A 6,000-nucleotide genomic window follows, 5' to 3' on the forward strand; every position below is an offset into this window, starting at 1 on the left:
GCAGTTTTTTATTCCGTGGGATGGCTCCGGCGTAAAAAGGACCAGGGAGCTCGTCGGAAATTTTGAAAAGAACCCCTAGGAGGTACCAAGATCCTGTTTTGCGAGCGTGGCTTGAAAAATTTTTTCACCCCTGAAGAGGTCACAGTTCCAAAACAACAAACTATTCGGCTAGTCACTGTTTTCGGCTCAATGCCTTGAAAGGTACTGTCAGAGGCTCCCGCTGTGGAGCTTTTGAAAATACTGACCACTCTAAGAGGTGCCGAAACAGCTTTTTACGTGTTACAAAGCACGACGAGTCCCACTGTTTTATTTTGTTTCAACTGTGTAGTCAACTGATCTGGGTTTTTGGTATCATTTAGCTTATAAGGAATAAACCTGACCTCACACACTGCATCAGAGACCCTCCCATGACATGTTTCACTCTCGACGGTCCCGGAAATTTATCCTCCTTCGCATTATAATGATATAGGAGATTTTTGTCTTTGTCCTTTTTGCACTTCCTTCAGTTATGGTTCTACTGCGCATCGCAGAAACCTGAGCTGAACACGTGTAGTCTAGTTCCTAAAGCGCCGCCACGGGGAAAAGAATGCCTAAGTCCAGGATTTGAACGGGAGCCGGAACTGGTTGTGTTATTCGCAGAACTACTATAACGGACGGAAGTGCTAATGCGAGGGCATATTAAAAAAAAAAAAAAAATGGCACAGCAGTGAATATAAACAATACTCTGCCAGTAGATTCGCCGTGATCGTTCCGTGCTCTTTCCGGTCTTTCTATAGAAGATCGAAGTGGTACCGCCTATTGTTCAGACTAGTTGAAAAGTGTTCTGGGGGAGTCCAAGTGAAAAGTTAGGTTATACAGCGGACATGGAAATAGATATGGAGATGTGAATAAGATCTACTGATCTCCGGAGACCAGTAATAAAAATTGCCCAAATTTCACCTTTCTATTTTTGTTGCTGTTTTTGTAGCGTCACAATCATTCCGGCTGAATTAGAATTAGGTCACCTCGTTCTTTCCCCCTTCTCTTGCCCCGGTTATCCAAATACCCCAGGGTACGGGAAATCGTCTACTCTAAAGTAACCCTGCCGCAACAACTATCTCTTCTGAGCCATGGAAATAAATCCAAAAAATGATGAATTCATTGCTAACTGAGCAAGTGTTTGTCACTTTAAAAATCAGCTAAATTTTCCCCTAAAACAATTCTTAATCCAGTACTGAAATTTTAGTTCTGACGCTTCCTGGTTTAGAATTTCTTTACAGTACGGTAGGCTTTGTACATTTATGTAAGGAAGAAGTGCTGAAACGAGGACAGTATGCAGACAATCTTCGATCGACAAAAACGAAAGCAACTCTGCCAGCAATGCACTGAAACAAGGTCAGGTCAAATTATAAAGAGTAACATTTCCTGATATCAGGTTAATAATAAAAAAAACATTGTGCAACCTTCAGGTGATATAAAAAGGGTTCGCTCACATGAACCTGCATTTATACTACTCATTTGCACAGCTACAAGAAGAAAGAAGACTTGACGCTTTTTCACGAGAGAAAAATGGTAAGTTTAATTGTATTGGAAGATATTTTTATTTTTATCTGTTATTTGTGTGCTGGTAGATTCATAAACAATGTTCAATAGTTCCAGGCGGCCTGTGGTTTGCTTTGGATAGAACAAAGTGTATTGATCGATCACATGCATTGATTTTGAAGAGGAGAAAGGCCGGTTCTTATTTGTTTAAAATGTTTTTTCAAGGTGGACGCACAAGTTTCCTCAATTTAAATTGTTACCAAATGTACTTGCGTGACAGAAGTTTCCGAAACGTTTCTTTCGCGTTTCTAAGACTGACAATGTCCGTGAATGTATTCTGATTTCACCTTTTAACATTTTGAATTTGCGAAATTAGTCTAGGCCAAAAACTGTAAATTTGACTTGAAAGATTCAGTCACTATTAAGAGGGGTTGAATATAAGTAAGAATATCCACAAGAATATTTTCAGCCTAAAATAGGAAAAAAAATAAGCCTTGGCCGGAAAAACAATATTCTTACAATAAAAAAGAGTGTAACCGGTTCAGGCTACAAAAAGGGCCCCGTCGGTGGCTCCCAATCGGCCATCAGCTCTCATCATGAACACAATTTTATAGAAAATTTTTAACTGAGCTTCTGTTTGTTGTTCTAGGTATCAAACGAGGCTGTTACAAGGTGTGCACAACTACGATGAAAACATGTTCTGCTGACGCCATTCCGTAACAACGTGCTCAGAGAAATGCGAGAAATAAGCATCGTGTTTCTGACCAAGTGGTACTTGAGGGAATTAATTAGTACAAAGTGTTATATTATGATCGAGTCAAGTTTACAGTTTCCATTGATAATAATAGTTTGAAATCAAGCAAAGTGATCAATATATTTCAAGCCGAATTACAAAGCTTTATTTTATTATTATCATTTGTTGTTTTGTTTCAGCAAAGTAAGATTTTGTTACAATTTCAGTTATTTTTAAATTACAACTCTTACAGTTTATTTCAACGTGACTAAGCATGTCAAAGTAAGCTTGTCGATACTGGAATAGCAATAGCAAAGTTGTGATAAATTGTATGTGGCTTAATTACATGATTACAATTTTAAATGTAAATTTAATAAAGTCTTTTAATGCAGAATGCTTCTTGTGGTTATCATGTTCACTGTGCTAAAGTGTTTCGGAACGTGTTTTGGGGGCCCTCTTTCTGTGGGTTCAGAAAGGTTCATTCTGTTCCTTAACCAAGAATAAGCGCCTGTAAACTGAACAAAACAAGTCCTGTAAGTTCCTCTTGGTAGTGTAGAATCCCAGAAGAAAGGGCCTTCCCCCCCCCCCCCGCCCTTTATATTCTGCCCCTACCCTACACCTGTCCCCGTAGCCAGTATTGTTTGGCGTGGAGGCAGAACTTTCTCCGATATCTATAATAATGTGTATTTTTTTCTTCTTTTCTTTTTCTTTTTGCTTTGAAGAAGCAGATCTTGGATAGGGTAGATTAGGGGGGTGTTTACTCATGCTGGTGTGGGTTCCATAGCAAAAATGACAGTGATTTCAGACTGCATGTAAATGATTTCTTCATTTCACTTCCAGCTTACTCATGAGCTCATGTCACATCATCTTGAATTGAATTATGAAAAACTATACATGCCCTAAACATCGAAGTTTTCCGAGAGCCTAATTTCAAACCGCAATAGGTGATCGTTCGTTGTTTTAACATGGTACTACTGCTAGTTTTTGTATGGTAATGAAAATCTCAGTAAAGCAGTTACAGACGTTACAATGGCAGAACTCGGGCAGGGAAATCACACGCAGGCATAACGCAAGTAGGCATAACGCAAACAGGCATAACGCAAAGAGGTATCACGCAAAGAGGCATAATGCAAAGAGGCGTAACGCAAAGAGGCATATAACGCAATGCAAGTAGGCACAACGCAGTGACAGAACTCGGGCAGTTAAATCACACGTAGGCATGACGCAAGTAGGCATAACGCAAAGACGGGCATAACGCAAGTAGGTAGAACGCTGTGACAGAACTCGGGCAAGAAAATCACACGATTATTACAACGTCATCGATTTCGAAAAGCACCGTCCAGATTAAAATGCACAGCCAGTGTTTTCAGTTTCCTCCGGTTTGAGGAGCGTTTTCGAAAAGCTCCATTCTCGTGAAGGATTAATGTGTACGGAGCCGTAGAGGGGGACGGGGCGTTATTGGTCCTTGTTGAGAAACTTAATAAACTGTAAAGCCGTGAACGAAGATCCTGCTTGATTTCGACGTTGGATCTCACAGGAGATCTCATCAGCCAAACTTGAAAAGTATAACGATGAGAAATCAGCCTTCCTTTTACTGGCAGCAACACCTCTTGAACTCTCAAGGGCAATTAATGATACCATTTTGCTGCTCAGATCACTGGGGTTTACGATTCATGACACAAAATCTGCCACCACGCCTACCCAAGTAGTCAACTTTCTGGGATTTACCCTAAATTCTCCGAACATGACCACTTCTATGGTCACCGGGAAAGCAGACACTGATAAAATCCAAGTGTCACGTTTTTGTCATGAGCGCCTTGCTCGGGAGATTGGGTAACCACTCCCTACGTTTACGACTTAAAATAAAGTTACCTTACCTTACCTTACAATCAAGAGCCAGTTTCAATTAAAGAGGTGGCCTCTGTAGAGGGCCTCATGGTATGAGCTTTCTCAGGTGTGCAGTATGCACCTCTGATCTATAGGTCTCTGGAAAATGACAAAACTGATGCCTTGAAGTGCGATGGTTGGGACCTTGAAGTGAAAATGACCCTTTCTCACCCCTGTCTAAACAGGACCTGCTATGGTGGATTTCTGATGTTGACCAATACCCAAAAGCTATTACTCCACAACCCCCTGATATAACACTCATGACAGACAGCTAACTGAAAGGCTGGGAAGGGGTGATAGAGGGTCATACCAGGAATCTAAATTCCACATTAATTATTTGGAGACAAAGGAAATTCTGTTAGCCCTGCAGTCTCTTTGCAACCATGTGCAACGTTGCCAAATAAAAGTGATTTGTGAAAATACAACTGCTGTCTCCTTCATCCGCAATATAGGTGATACGAAATCTATAGTTTGCGATGACATGACAAGAGAAATACAGTCGAACCTTCGGTTGCGACCACCGTTCGTAAGCGACCACTTCTCCTCAGCGACCAGTATTCCAAAATACCAAAAGTTTCCAAGTCAACTCACTATATTTGAACCTCTTGTAAGCGACCACCTCTCGTAAGCGACCGCGACCACTTTTAGAGCTAAAAGTTTGAGATTTTCATTTGTTTTTGCTCATGGATGACGTAGTCTTCCATGAGCTTAGAAGGCAGTCGAATGGCACTCACTCGCTCTCTCACTCACTCACTCATTCACTCGATTCTGATTAATTTATTCATTAAACCCGGATTAAACAATTGTCTGCTACTTCCCCTACTAAGTAATGTTTTTGTCCAAGAGTGTTCGGTCGTCTTGAAGAAGGTTTTTTGACGAAATAGAAGACGAGGGGAAGACGCGGGGGACTAGAAAGGCGTACATTTTTGCCCAAGAAATCGAGAGCCTGGGTACGAGTATGTCGGGCACCCTGAAGTCGGCCATTTTGGCTTCATGTGATTTTCTTTCGTAAATATGTTGTTTTTTGCCTATCGGCTTTTGCTCACACGTAAATGAAAGCTGGTAGAGGTATTTATGACTGTGGTCATGTATCGGTCACAACAACGCGGTCGGCGAGGTCAAAGAATTGATACAAGAAACCCTGGAAGACAAAGTCAGAAAGTGGGATCGTGTTAACTTAGCATATGGGCAAATTAAACTCGAAGCATTTTTTCTTGGCAAGAGAATTTGATGGTTTCCACTCGCTTTCTCTCCTTGTGGAGTCCAAGGTAAGCTTAAGTTTTTGTTAAGTTTTAGTTTCATTGTTTCTCTATTGTTTTATTTTGTATACACATATTGAAATTCTGCCCTGTTAGTATCCTACGGAAGTTCGAAATTTGTACTTAGTAAGCTTATTTTAAAATACTTCAAGTAAGAAATTCGATTTGCCTCATCGTTTCGTTCTGTTGTCGTTCACACTACATTTCTTTTGTATTCCATGCAGTTTGACCAGAGGGAAAATTTCTTCACAGATGGTATGCGAGTCAACCTACATGTACGATCGAGTAAATACAAGCTATGTTGAAATATTTTAGTGATGGACGGACAAATTAAAGCAATTAAGTCCAAGAGACTGTGTAGATCTATTTTTTGCAAGAGAGATATATGCTGTCCATCTGCATCAGATATAAGCCGGATGCATGGTGGCTGGTGATGTAGAGTGTTTTTTTTTTTTTTTTTACTTCTAGAAATGAGAGATTTAAGGGCCCATTAACCGATTTATGCGCGCGCTCGCGCGCGTTGCTAAGGAGGTGAAATTTCACTTCCGGTTACTTACGTCAGCCTGAGCGCGGAAAATAAAAACAACTCAATAACTTGCA

The 6,000-nt window shown here is 40.6% G+C and overlaps 1 long non-coding RNA gene across 1 annotated transcript; it reads left to right on the forward strand.

Moving 5' to 3' along the window:
• Positions 1 to 1,502: 1,502 nt before the first annotated feature.
• Positions 1,503 to 2,648, forward strand: LOC149101245 (uncharacterized). Its single transcript, XR_016203132.1, has 2 exons — positions 1,503 to 1,551; positions 2,171 to 2,648. It is a non-coding gene; the product is annotated as an uncharacterized LOC149101245 (long non-coding RNA).
• The last annotated feature ends 3,352 nt before the right edge of the window (positions 2,649 to 6,000 follow it).

Source organism: Orbicella faveolata, unplaced genomic scaffold (assembly GCF_042242905.1).
Source record: "Orbicella faveolata isolate gen_17 unplaced genomic scaffold, um_ofav_v1 contig_4, whole genome shotgun sequence".
Lineage (NCBI taxonomy): Eukaryota > Metazoa > Cnidaria > Anthozoa > Scleractinia > Merulinidae > Orbicella > Orbicella faveolata.